Source organism: Vicugna pacos, unplaced genomic scaffold (assembly GCF_048564905.1).
Source record: "Vicugna pacos unplaced genomic scaffold, VicPac4 scaffold_65, whole genome shotgun sequence".
NCBI classification, from domain to species: Eukaryota; Metazoa; Chordata; class Mammalia; order Artiodactyla; family Camelidae; genus Vicugna; species Vicugna pacos.
This window is the reverse complement of record NW_027328746.1, coordinates 364,458-378,782: the sequence shown is the minus strand read 5'-3', so window position 1 is coordinate 378,782 and position 14,325 is coordinate 364,458. Positions and strand designations below refer to the sequence as shown.

At 42.6% G+C, this 14,325-nt stretch overlaps 1 long non-coding RNA gene and 1 pseudogene across 1 annotated transcript in view; one reads left to right on the top strand and one right to left on the bottom strand.

Annotated features, from left to right (window-relative positions):
• The window catches only part of LOC140694596 (uncharacterized), a 490,643-nt gene that overhangs the window by 433,962 nt on the left and 42,356 nt on the right, over positions 1-14,325 (bottom strand). The gene's annotated exons all lie outside the window — the stretch shown is intronic.
• LOC140694590 (melanocortin-2 receptor accessory protein 2-like) overlaps positions 1-14,325 on the top strand; it is a 44,767-nt pseudogene that overhangs the window by 121 nt on the left and 30,321 nt on the right.

Below are 14,325 nucleotides of genomic sequence, written 5' to 3'. Positions count from 1 at the left end.
GAATTCTGCATTTTAAGAGGCACTTTAACTAATTCTGATGAAGATGATCTGAGTGTCCCATTGAGAAACAGTGTTGTGCGGTACAGCAATATTGAAGATTCTCAGGGAAAGATGTCTTTTCAGGATGGTCCAAGGGCCCTCACTTGAGACTTTTGCCTTGGGTTTAATTGTATGTGTTCAGAAGTGATGTCTCTCACTTCCAGTGCTTGTAAGCGTGCTCTGTGCAGGGACTTGCACTCAGTAGATGGCAAAAACTATGATTCTTCAGGTCACTGAGCTAGAGTGTGAGCGATCTTTTATTTTGGTTTTCTTTATAGCAATGCAGAGTCTCCCAAGAAGAAATTCAGACTGAACAGCTTTGTGTCAGACTTTGGAAGGCCGCTGGTGCCCAAGGTGTTCTCTGGCAGCGCAATGACGAATCTAGGTCCCTCTTTCACTGCTACGTCATTGAAGTGGACCACTTGGGCAAGGCCAAAGCTGGTATCTCAACCATTGCCCTTGACAGTGATATTCAGCTCCAGGAAGCCATCAGATGCAGCAGGTGGCCAGAGGAGGAGCCGAACAGGCTAATGAAATGTGACATCCCCAACTTCAACAACACGGACCAGAACTCTTCCTTTGGGGAAGATGATCTCCTGTTTTTGGACCCACCAATTGTTCTAGAAGATAAGCCAGTTGCTCAGACCTCACACAAAGACTTGAATTGAGAAACGTGCTTTGTCAAGTGTCTTTCTGAAGATGTGAAGTCTGTCTTTGTATGGCAGGAATTCCCCTTTCACAAAATTGTATGTGTTTGTGTCTGAGAGAGAGAAATGGAGACAGACAGAAAGACGGAGACAGAAGAGAGCCCCTTCAGAAGAGAGCTGGTTAAGGTGAGTTTTTGTGCCTTTAAAAAACATTTGGGGTTTTGGGGGGAACAAAGTATTTACACTGTCTCATTCTCCTAGTTGGAGACCTTGGCCCCATACTCATTGTTAGCGGCCTTGAACGGGGGTTGGCACGGTGCCACTTCCACGCTCTGCCTTTAGCACGTTGCTTTGCCTCTCAGGGCTGCCACCCTTTTAACTGTAAGGAGAGGAGTCTGGAGTAGGTGATCCATCCCAGCTCTGCTGTTTTGCAAATTTCTGATTTCGTATTCGGATGAGGATGGGATACACCCAGAGCAGTATAAACCAGGCCCTACCTCCTGCCTATTGCTGGGGCATCCCTCAGGTCTGTGCCTTCTACTCAACCCTTTACTGAGGAGCCCAGCTTTTGTCAGGAGCCCAAGTGCCTACCGAGATGGCAGGGGACGTCTCTCGTGGTCACGGTGGCCATCGTTTCTGTTGGTTGTGCTGAAACAGCTCTTCTGAGATCTCCTGGCCACTCTTGCTCAAACCTGAGGACAACCCTGTCATTTCTTTCCTAGGAGGAGGATCAATGCATGGTGCATTTTATGACAGTCCTGTCCGCAGGAATGCACGGAAGTTTATCAGCTGAGTGAGGGGAGGTGCCTCTGTATCCCTGTGTCCCTGTATCTCTGTCTGCTCACAGTGCTCTGCCACCGGCTACTGAGCAAGAAAAGTGCTTTTCACCATGATGTGTGTTTTGCAGACGTGTAGGTGATGGTCGTGTGGCTCGTGTGTGGGCTTTGAGCTGGGATGTTGAAGGGCTTATACATACCTCGTCAACATGTATTCGAGGTGGCCTGGTGCCACACAGACTTGATTCATGAAGGCATCAAGCCTGCACACCTGTTTGGAAACAACTTGCTTTTGATCAGTCACACTGCATGCATGACTCGCTGCTAAACTCTGGGTGTTTTTTTCTTTTTAGATTTATTCACCCAGTGTCTTGCTTAAGCTGAAAAATAGTTTTATTTCACCAGAATATTCTCTGATTCTTTGTTTTCACACATCCAGTTTTTTAATTCCTTTAAAAATTGTTCTGTGTTTATAATGCCTCCTTATTTTGATCATCTCTAGGTTCCCAGTGGCCTGAGCCATGCACCAGATTTTATGTAGGAACTGTAACACCAAAAGAAATCCCCTCGCCATAATATCTTTTGAGGAAATTATTATTCTTTAAGACTCTAACTCTAAATCGTAGAACAAAGCATGGAACATTTCTTGTAGTTAATACATGTTCATGCAAAAAGAAACTTGATATTTTCATTGAAGAATGTTGATTGTAATAAATTTTACTAATGTGAATATTATTATTCATAATTTAAGTAACCAAATAAAACCACAGTTATTTATTATTAAGATTGAAAACTATTTACACAGTCTCTCATTTAGAAGACTGAAGTGTACTTAAAAGATGATAAAATACCCATGATGACACCATCTTTTTTATTAACTAAATATCAAGAACTGTGCAGGGTTAAGATTTGACCACCTGCAAGCTGCCAAGTTCGCATGAGGTAGTTTGTGGATGCTGCCAGAAGACAGGACACTCCCCCAGGATCAGAGACAAAGGACTTCCTGCCAGCACAGCAGGCAGCCTGTGGTTCATGTTCATGTTGGTTCCTGGGTTCCTTTCCTATTGCTGTTGTAACAAAGAACCACAGACTCAGTGTCTTAAAGTAACACACATCCATTGTCTCACTGTTCTAGGGTGCAGAAGTGCAAAGTCAATGTCAGTGGGCTAAAACCAACATGTGGCCAAGGCTGCGTTCCACACCGAGGCTCTTGGGAGGGATTCATCTTCCTACCTTTCCCAGCTTGCAGAGGTGCTCACACTCCTTGGCCCAGGGCCCTGTGTCACTGTGACTTCTGCTGCCACTTCACATGTCTGTCTCTGACCAATGTGCCTCTCTCCACTAAGGACCTCCGTGATGACGTTTGCTTTCCCACAGTGATCTGCTATCCCAAGGTCCTTGACAGTCACACCTGCAGAGTCCCTTTTGCCATGCACTGTGACATATTCCCAGGGAATTCTAGGGATCAGACCGTGGACATATTGGGGGCCATTATTCTACCAAGTTCTTCCCTTTGGCCCCACTGGTTCTTGTCCATCCCACATGCAATATGCACCCACGTCATCCCAGCACCCTCCAGAGTCTCATTTACTATACCATCAACTCAAAGTCCAACATGTAGTCTAACTATTATCAGCTCAAAAGCCTAAATATTTTCATCCTCATCGCCTAAGTCAGGCATGATTGAGACCCTGGGTGTGATCTTCTCTGCTCAAAATCCTGCAATGGCTTCTCATTTCACTCAGTGAAGAAGCGAGAGTCCTTATGGTGACCTTACAGCTTTCCTCCCCCTCCCCAAGCTGAGCTCATCTCCGGTTTTCTCCCTGGCTCACTCCGCTCCAGCCACACTGGCCTCCCTGCTGGCCCTTGGGGACATCAGACATGCACCCACAGGCCTGTTGCCCTGGTCGGTATCTGTCCAACTCATATGCTGAAGTCCTAACCGCCAGGACTACAGAGCATGACCCCGTTTGGTAATAGGGTTGTTGCAGATGTCATTGGTTAAGAAGAGGTCATTAGGGTGGGCCTTAATCCAGTATGACTTGTGTCCTGATAAAAAGGGGCAATGTGGACACAGAGACACGTGTACATGGGAGTTGACGGGTTGAGATGTGGAGAGAAGACGGTCGTCTCCAAGCCAAGGAGAGAGGCCTGGACCAGCCTCTCCCTCCCAGCCCTCAGGAGGAACCAGCCCTGCTGACACCCTGCCTGCAGACTCCCCGCCCCCAGGGCTGTGAGACCGTGAGCCTCTGTGGTTCACGTCACCCAGCGTGCGGTGCTGTGTTAGAGGGAGCTCAGCAACTAGCACCCCCTTCTCAAGGTCCTCAGTGAGGCCAGCTCTGGCCATCTCATTTTAAACTGGAAACTGCCTTCCCCTTGTCTCTGCCCCAGAAACCCCCTCTCCCGGATCATATTATTTCTATCACCCTCTATAATACCATATATTTCACATGACTGTCACGACTGTAGTTTATGTTCTGCTCTTCCTCAGTCCTACAGGGACAAGGATCCTTATTTGTTCACTGACGGACCTCAGGTGGCTTGAGCAGTACCCGTGGCACAGCAGTCAATACAAATTGGCCGGATGGAAGGAGGGATCGTTCCTTACATTCACAGGTGAGTGAACGAAGATTCCGGGGGATTGAATGTCTCGCTCAGGCACAGAGCTGGTAAGTGTCAGGCCAAGGTGGGTTTCAGGTACCTATGAACCTGAGGGAGGCTTGAGTGATAACATTTCCATTGATTAGTATTTCTCAGGTGTCTCTTTTTCTGGCTCTAACTTTTGACCTCTTTCTGTTATTCTTCTAAGCTTTCAACCAGTTTTAAGTTTTAATTTTGCTTTGTCTCAGTTAAACAAATGAAATCTGTAAATCTTTTAACTCATTATTTATTTCATCTAAATACATTGTGATTAGTGATGATGTTTTATTTCTGGCATCTTGTTTTGTGACTTCTATTTGCTTTGCTCTGCTTTTCTCCTGCCTGTTATATACCTTGCAGTCATGGTTAAGAGCATGGCGTCTAGAGACAGCCTATCCGGGCTTGGTTCCCTCCCTTGCTAACCATGTAACCAGGATATGTAATCCGTTTGAGACTCACTTTCTTCGTATACAAAAAGTGGCACTATCCACCTCAAAGACTGTGAGCAGTAAGTGATAAAATAGATGAAGAACTTAGAATAGTGACCGGCCTATTTTGCATTCTTCATTTTGACTCCTTTATTTTTATTCTCTTTTTAAACAATTACTTTAGAGATTTCTGTTGAATTTTAATGAACACCCTAGATATTGAAGATTAAAATTTACTTAACCCATACATTGAATTTTCTATACCAAATGATATCTGTATTTTGTTTCCATAAGTTCTGTTTAGTTCTCTAAAAAATTGATCTGTTTTCTTTTTCATGATGTCCTGATTGTTCATTACGCTATATAAGATTCATTTTATCTTTTAATGATTCAGTCATACTTATTTTATGCTCTCTCTTAGATTTTGTCATAATTTTAGGCTCTGGAATATTAATCATCCTGTGTTTTACAGTTAGCTCTTTCTTCCCTGTGGCACTTATTTCCTTCTGGTTTTAGTTGTGTGTCTGTGTGTGTGTAGAGTTGTGGGAGTTTCTCTATAGTGAGTACAATTTTTTTCCTATGATTGTGCCTTACATCCTGGTTTTTAAAGTTTCCCTAGAGAACAATTTTGTGTTGCTTATCCTAAGGCTCCAGGTGATATGATCAACCTTGAATTATTGTATTTTTTGGTTAGGGAATTCCGGAATCTTAAGTGGAGTATCAATTTGGATTCCACATTCATATAAAGCAGGGGCGTGGAGATTAGATTTTTTTAAGGGAGACTTTGTTTTTCCCTAGAGAACCAGTCGTTTCACCCCTTTCCTGTGTGCACATGTGGAGAACTTTGAGTCTCCCTTTCAGTGAAGAGGCAAGTCTTCCAATACGTCTTATGCAGAGGTTTCTATAAAGGAAGACTCTTCTACATCTGGTATGGACCCTTTTCCCTAAATGGACATTGTATCCCTATTTATGTGCAGATGAAAACCCCTTCCCTCCAGGGTGCGGTGGCATCAGCTCACAAGATTACCATTTTGGCGTTAAGTGTCCTCTTTGTATTGTCACCTGGGAACTTCTCTCTCCACAGTAAGCTCTGTGTTACTTTTGTTGTTGTATTTTATCCGGCATTACTGAAAGTTTTACTTCAAAGGGATCCTAATTAGCTCTGTTTACCTGTTTCCAGAGCTGAAAGCTTCAGTTCTAGAGTATCTGTTTGATTTTTCTTAAAAATACATTCCATTATATTTCTCTGGGGAAAGTCTTGACCCTGTTATCTATTCTCCCATCATTTCCTTATTTTCTTGAATATATTAAAAGTATTTTATAGCCTCTATTGGTAACTCTGATGCTTACATCACCTGGGGGTTTGTATCCATTGTCTAACGTTCCTTATTCTCATTTTATCTATCATATAGTCTTGACATGTTGCATGTCTAGAAATTCTTTATTACATGGCAGACATTGCAAATGAAAAATCCATATCTTATCTTCCGTGAGAGGTTTTCTACCTTCCCGTTAGGCAGACAGGGTGAGGGACTGATCATCTCACTCCAATCAGGCCCTGAGTTGTGTCAGGACAGAAGTGCCTTTTTTCTAAAGACAGCTTTGAGGTATACTTGGCAAAATAATTTTCACACATTTAAAGTGTACAACTTAATATGTTTTAACATAAGTATATCACCAAGAAACCATGACCATATTCAAGACAGTGAACATACCCATCACCCACAAAACTCTTCTCCTGCATTTTGTTGTCCCTCCCTCGCTCCCCATCTATTCCCCTGGAAACCATTGATCTGGTTTCTATCACAACATAGTGGATTGCATTTTCAAGATCATTGTATGAATGGATTCATGCAGTATCTACTCTATGTTGTCTGACTTCTTTCATTTAGTGTAATTATTTTGAGAGTCATCTGTGTTGCTGTATTAATAGCTTATTTTTCTTTTAGCAGAGTATTGCTTAGTTCTGAGTTTTTCCTGAATAGTTTATTGTGAGCAGTGTTTGGATAGACCATCCTTTGTTTCTCCATTTACTTCTTGATGGATGCATGGGTTATTTATAACTTGAGCTATTATAAATGATATTGTAGTGAATATTTGGTTACAAGTCTTTGTATGGACATATGCTTTTCTTTTCTAAAGCATCAGATGAGGAATGTCTGGGTTATGTGGTAGATAGGTGTTTACCTTTTTAAAAGAAACTGTTAAACAGTTTTCCAAAATGGTTGTGCTACTGTAAATTCCTCGTGGTGTGTATCAGTTCTGGTTGCTCTATTTCCTTGCCAGCACTTTGTAAGGTCGGTCTTTCTAATCGTATACATTCTAGTAGGTATGTGTAGTAGTATCTCACTGTGGTTTTTAAAAACATTTCTCTAATGACTAATGGCATCTTTAATCAGCATCTTTTCATATGCTTATTATCCATCTGGATATCTTTACTGAAGTGTGTTTTCTGGCCTCATTCATTCATTCAGGTGTTTGCATTATTATTGAGTTTTGAAACCTTTTTATTCTGGATCAGACACAAAGAGAGACACTTACCAGATATATGATCTGCAAATAGCTTCTGTCTATGGCTTGTCTTTTCATTTGCTTCACAGTGCTTAGAAGAGCTTTGAAGAGTCTTCATTTTTGTAAAGTTCACTCTATCAGTTAATTTTTAAAATAGATTATACTTTCGGTGTCATAGCAAAGAAATATTTGCCAAACCCAAGGTCATAAAGCTTAACCCTATGCTTTTTCTCCTAGCTGTTTCATAGTTTAAGATTTCCTATTAAGATCTATGATCCACTTTGAGTTAATTATTGTATATTTTGTGAAGTGTGGATCAAAGTCCATTTTTGTTTTTTGCATATCACTATCTAACAATTACAGCACTACTTGTTGAAAAGATCCTTTTCTCCACTGCATCCTTTTTGAGAATCAATTGTCTATATAAGTGTTGGTTTAGTTCTGAACTTCCTATTCTGTTTCATTATTTTATTTTCCTGTTTTACACCAACACCATACTTTCTGATTACTGTAGCTTTATAAAAAAAGTCTGAAAATCAGATAGTGTAAGTCTTCCAACTTTGTTTTTCTTGTTCAAAGTTGTTTTGGATATTTGGGATCCTTTGCATTTTTATATGAATCTTAGAATCAGTTTTTAAATTCCTTACATCCTTTTCTGCCAGAATTCCACCCATGTCTTTGGCCATCTCCAAAGCCACATTTTCTGAAGAAGTCTCTCTAGATCCCAGGTGAAAGGAATTTCTCTTTCATCTGTGCTCCATTCACATTTCATAATATTTGATTACATTTATTCATATTTGGCTGTATGTACTTGTCTGATCTTTCCTGCCATATAGTAAACCTCTCAAGATTAGGAATCTTGACTTGGTTCCCTATGTCTGCTGAGAAAACTAGTTCTATGCTTTGCAGGAGTGAGCCCTGAAGTAAGAGGTATCTGCAGCACACATCCAGCTCATTGCTTGCATATTGTCAAGGAATCCTGCAGATTTAGAATTGTTTATTGATTGTTGTCTCCAAGATGGCTCAGTCTTTTTTATTTCTATTACTACTCCTGCAGTTTCAAAGAACAATGGGCTAATTATTTTCCAAATATCAAAACGTAGTGTAATTGAGTTGTGATGCAAATTATGAGCTGCTGTGTCTTAAAACCTGCTTAGTGTTCACAGGCTCCTTCACTCATGGAACTTTTGGGAGAATGACATATCCTTAGAGATAGCACTGCTGTCTTTGGCGACCTGAGCAGCAGTATCTGAACTCACTCCTCCTGTATTTCCAGTGTCCCGTCTAGCCCTCCTCCAGCCCTCCATGGGGGGACCTGCAGTTCTGCCCTCGAAAAGCCTGTTGCTTCTCAGGAAGACTTCCCTATGAAACATAATCATATCCTTCTTGTGGTGACATTCAGTCCAGTGACCTGACAGCAGGGGAAAATGTTTAGTCTGCTCTTAGTAGAGCCTAAACTCTTCCATACTTATTAGAAGCAAATCCAATGAGGGAACTGTGTTGGCATTTAACAAATCAGCATAAATGTCTGATGAGGAAGATCAGCTTCCCCATCCCACTCAGGCGTCATGTTGATGTGACACTCACCTTGGCTAACATTTTCTCCTGTGTGCAACGTAAGTTTCAAGGCATATGAATGGCTTTTTGTTTTTCTTCCTTGGTCTTTCCACATTCACTGTGTCTGGTGAGATTATATGAATCCTGATTATTTTCAAACCAGCGCTTACCCTTTTTAAAGGATCACGTGTTTGAAAGGCTAGTGGACAATTGGTTAGAAGATAGAAATCCTTAGATTTTGGTGCTAGAGTTGAATCTTGGTTAGGGGTGAATGAAAATTCCCATTAAAATTTTAAATTCAGTGTTACAAAGTTTTAAAAATAGTTAAATATTAGTCAATTTCATTAAACACTTTAGCAGTTATTTAGTTTTAAGCCTGTTTCTGGGGCAATTTTGTAATGATTCCCTCCCTTTATTGATTCCCTCTTTATCAGAATCCTTGAGAGGCCCCTGTCATCACTGTCAGTATCATCATCATCATCATCATGGAACTGATTCCTCTGGAAGATTCTAGGAAAATAAAGAGATGGGTGGGGTTATGTGTAGGTCAGTGTGTGCATATACAATAAGAACAGTTATCAGACATTAGATGCAAGATATCCATTTTATTTGGAGAAGAATGTGGTCATGAATTCCTGATGTGGTGAGTGAAGGAAGCAGTGGGAACATGATAGTCAATGGAAAGGAGGAGGAAGTAAGTGAAGTGGGGAGCATAGATCCTTGGTTAGGCGATCATCAAATTGGTGTGAATGAGGGTAGAGTGGTGGCAGAATCATGTTCCTCCCCCGCCACATGTTGGCCAACTGTGACATGTTACTGTACATGGCAAAAAGGATGACAGATATATTTGGAGAAAAATCTTAGAGGATTTCTGTCTTCTAAATTGTCTATTAGCCTTTTAAACCCATGGTACATTATTAAAGATTAGTGGAGGGCCACAAATAAAAAGGATTCATATAATCTCACCACACATACTGAATGAAGACTAAGGAAGAAAAACAAAAAGTCATTCATAAGTGCCTTGAACCTTAAATTGCTCATGAGAGGAAATGTCACACAAGGTGAGTGTCACAGCCACATACATAATGCCTGAATGCGAGGGGAGAAGGGGATCCTGAGATGAGACAATAGGGTGAGTAGCCTGGATTGTCCAGGTGGGCCGAATGTAATCACAGGGGTCCTTAAAATGGAGGACATAGCCCAGCTGAGTTTAAAATCAGAGGGAGGTGTAGCCATGGAGCAGTGTTCATAAAGGCTGCTGGCCATGAAAATGGAAGAAGTCATGGGGCACAAGCTAAGGAAGGTGGGTGACCTCTGGAAACTGGAAAGAAAAAACAAAAACAAGGAAATATTCTCTTCTAGATCCTCTGGAAGGAAGGAACCCTACTGGTAACTTGAATTTAGCTCAATGAGAACTGTGTTGGATCTCTGACCTCCACAGCCATAAGGTGATAAATCTGTGCTGGTTTAAGCTGTTAAGCTTATGGAAGTTTGTTACAGTGGTAATAGAAAAATAACACAGTGAGCGGTAGTGTAAGGGATTAAAGTTCTAGGCTGGGGTGTGGAGAGGATTCTGACATTTACACCTAAAAAACAACCAGGTTCAGTGGGAAGGTGTTTTAAGGAAGACCTACCTGGTAGGGCTGTTAAGAGGACTGTTTGGTGTGAGGAGAGCATTGGAGTAGAGGAATCAATTAAATCTCTACCAGAAAAATAAGGAATAAAACATAACAGGGCTTCAGTATTAGTGGATGCAGGAATGGAAATGGGCAGAGAGATATAAACATTACTTTGAAATTAGCTACAGGTTTGATGATTGCATGTTGGGGAGAGTTAGCCAATGTGTGGACTGAATGTTTGCATCCCCTCAAAACCCATATGTCGAAACCCCATCTCCCAGGGTGATGGTATTGGGAGGCGGGGCCTTTGGATGGTGATTACTAGGATAAAATGAGGTCATGAGAGTAGAGTCCTCATGAATGGGATTAGTGCCCTTATAAAGGGTCCCAGATTGCTTGCTTCCCTCTGCTCTGGCCCATGAAGATAGTGGGAAGACAGCCATCTTCGAGCCATGAAGGCTATCCTCTCCCAGACACATTGACCTCAGCCTCCAAAACTTAAGGACCATGCTGGTTGTTTAAGCCACCCGACCCATGGTAATTTGTTACAGCATCCCAGACTGACGAAGACAGTGGAGAATGCCTCTGAGTTTGGCACTGATTGCCTGGAGAATGCTGAAACCCAGGGAAGTGGGCAGCACAGACGCTTACTCATTTAACCCTGGCAACACGGTACGAGATAGAGTCTACATATTCCTCGCTATTTAAAAGGGAAGGAAAAAGAGGCACAAATAACAACAACAACAACAACAACAACAACAGCAATAATTTTTCCAAGATTCACACAGAAACCCCTGGAGGCAGAGTGAGAATTTATACTCAGGCAGGCTGGTCCCAGAGCCCCTGCTCATAACTACTAAGTCAGATCACCTTGCTTATGTGGATCAATTTATTTCAAGTGTGATATGAGGTTACTGTGTCCAGTAACTTATAATTTCAAAATTACTCACTGTAAGGGAATCATTAGTTGCAGGCATTGCAAACCACAGAAAGCTAGACATACAAAAATAACTCGTTAGGGCAAGATAACCAATAATGTTTTTAAATATTATACTTGCTGAACCTTTGCAATAAAATGTGTATTTATAATTCTGTCTGGCTACAGAATAACTTCATAATCCTGAATGTGGCTGGTGGCTCCCATGGTGGACAGCACGGGCCTAGAGAATTTAAGTGACTTGTCCAGTCTCGCCCAGGAAGCTCGTGGTGGGATCAGAGCTATAGGCTGGGAGTTTTCCTTCCTATCCAACAAGTCCCTCATGGAGGCTTAGAAGCTTCTCCTTTGGTGCCCAGCTGTCTATCCGTACTTATGACATCTTGTCAGGTGTCCCAGCCTGCTCCTGAACAACAGTCAGTAACCACTTCTGCTCTTTTCTGGCCAGGTAATACATTCTAGCAACTTCCATTGACTTCTTGGCATCAGTTCTTACCTGGAAGGGTAGTGCCTAGAGATGCAAATGTGTCCACATGACAGGGTTTTCATAAACATAGCAGGAGTTGTCAAGAGAAGAAAACGTCAGGAAGACGAGTGGAAGCAGGTCATTTAATATACCAAATGGGTACTTTCAATGTATTTTTGTGTTTCCAAGTCCAGACTTGTTCTGTTCGTGCATTACAGGCCAATAAATCGGGAGACCAGGACTTGGGGCAAGAAATAGCGACTTTAATTTGGAAATCCAGCTGAGAAGATGGAAGTCTAATGTCCTGGAAAACCATCTCCCAAAGTCAGAATTCAGGCTCTTTTTATATTAAAAAGGGGAAGCAGGAATGCTTGGTTGTTGCAAACTTGGTTTATGAATTCTTTGTTGTTAGAATCTTTTGTTCTTGCAGCTCTTCACCAGGGTCAGATCCGTGTAAACCTCCAACAGACAAATGTTATTTTCTATTCTGTAACTTGTTATCTTTATATGAGTGGGAAAGTTTAAAGTCAGAGCCTTGAGAATAGGGTCTCCTGTATATTTCAGGCTCTAGGCAACATTGTTTTATAAAAGGTGCAGAACCAACAAGACTAAACCTAGGAAACAGGGCACAGGGTTAAAGTCAAAAGAACAGATCTAATACGGAGTCAGATTTGTTCTTTCTTATTTCAGTAGTGCCATGCAGAAGGCACTTTGGGCAGCTTGTTGTAGGGTCCTGGAGGCTTTCTCTCTCAGCCTCTGGGCGCCTATATTGTAAACCCTTCATAGCTGTCTGGCCTGCTGGAAAACCACTCCAACTGTTTTGCCTGGAAGATGTGTTCTGTTTATAACTCATCTCTACAGCTTGGAAAACAACTCAAGAAAAACTCAGTTGGTTTTCCACCAGCCCTGGGCAGGGGTGAGGGATAGCATGTTATTATTTTATAAAATAAAAATTAAAATTAAAAAAATAATAAAAATAATAAAAGAAGTCTTAAAACAGCACTGGGCACATAGGAGAGAGTCAATAAATGTTTCCTGGCTTAAATTAAAAGTGATGGATCAGTGATTCCATGGCTGCTGTATTTGCTGTGCTAGTTACTCCTTTGCTCCATTACAATTTTTTTTAACTGAAAAAGAAATACATGCATATGGTTAAAAAAAATTCAAACAGAGCACAAAAATACACAAGTGAAAGAAGTTTTCCCTCATCCTCTGTTCTTTCAGCCCTAACTGGAGATGCCGCTGTTTATTTTCCTTTGTGTGCTTTTCCAGATATGCTATGCACAGTCCCACCTATGTATGTAAGTTCCTTAAACTTTTACTTATTTTTAACTTAAAGGGGTTTAAATCCTCAAGTGCCTTCTGCCCGGGTAATAGAAAAGAACAAATCTGACTCCATACTAGATCTTTTCCTTTGACTTAAACCCTGTGCTCTGCCTCCTAGGCTTCATCTTGCTTGTGAAACAATGTTGCCTAGAGCCTGAAATATACAGGAGAGCCTATTCTGAAGGCTCTGACCTTTAAGGATATTTAACACTTTTTCATTCATAAAAAGATAACAAGTTGCAGAATAGGAAATAGCGTTTGTTTTGCTGGAGGTTTACAGATATTTGACCCAGGCAGATAGCTGCAAGAACAAAGGATTCTAACAAAAAAGAATTCCTACACCAAGAAGTTTGCTACAACCAAGCACATAGGAAAGGAGCCTGAATTCTGCCTTGGGGAGATGGTTTTCCAGGACATTAGTTTGCCATCAAGGTATACAGAAACTTGCTATTCCATGCCCCAACACCTGGTCTCCGAACTTATTGGCCTGTCCTGCACTGAGGAGAATAAATTTGGACTCGGTAACACTCCTGTCTACCTAGCAAGCTGGGCACTGGAATTGAGGACAGCTCTCCCACACCCAGGGACCTACTGTGAGCCCTTGATGGTTCCCCTAGGGTGGGCTGTGGTTTACTCAGGAGGGATGCGGACTATGTACCAACAGTCAGGCAGTCTGCTCTGTCTGGGGCTCTGATCTTTTACCTGCTGCCCCCTGGCAGCCCAACACCTGGGACATTGGAGCTAAGGCAGAGACCCTGCCAGCCTGTTTCCCAGCGTGTAAAAGGGGAATATGTACTCTTCCCAAGGTAGTTCTGAGCGACAACACTTGCTGGTGCTTGTTTCCCAGAGCAACAGGAAACCCAGCTCTGCATGGGGGCAACGGGTGTGATCCCCATAGGGGTTCTGCACAGGCCTTGGCTGGAGGGCTTGACCAAGGAGGTAAAATTTGAGCTGCGGGCCTTGAAGGGTTAGAGTAGGGTACAGACGCAGTACTGCCGCCTCTTTCAGGGTGCCCCCAGAGGTAAAGCTTTTTCTCTCCATCTCGGCTACTCCCCTCCCCCCTCCAGATCCCTCCCTTCTCTCTGCACCTCCTGTCCGTCTCCCTCCACTTTTCCCCTCCTCTCATCCTCCTCCCAACATCTCCCTCCCTCACTTCCCCAGCTTGTCTCACAGAACCCAGAGGCTCGCTGGCCGTCCTGCGCATGCGCAGTCGGTGCCAGCTGGACCGCGGGTTGGAAGCTCCAGCTCCGAGCCGGGGATCGGCCCCAAAGGCTTCTCAGCTCTGTCGCCCGGTAGGCCTTTGGCTCCTGCCCGGTGCCGGGGCCTCCGGCTGTGGACGTGCAAGGTGGGGGGCTCACGGGAAAGGTTCAGGCGGCTGCGGG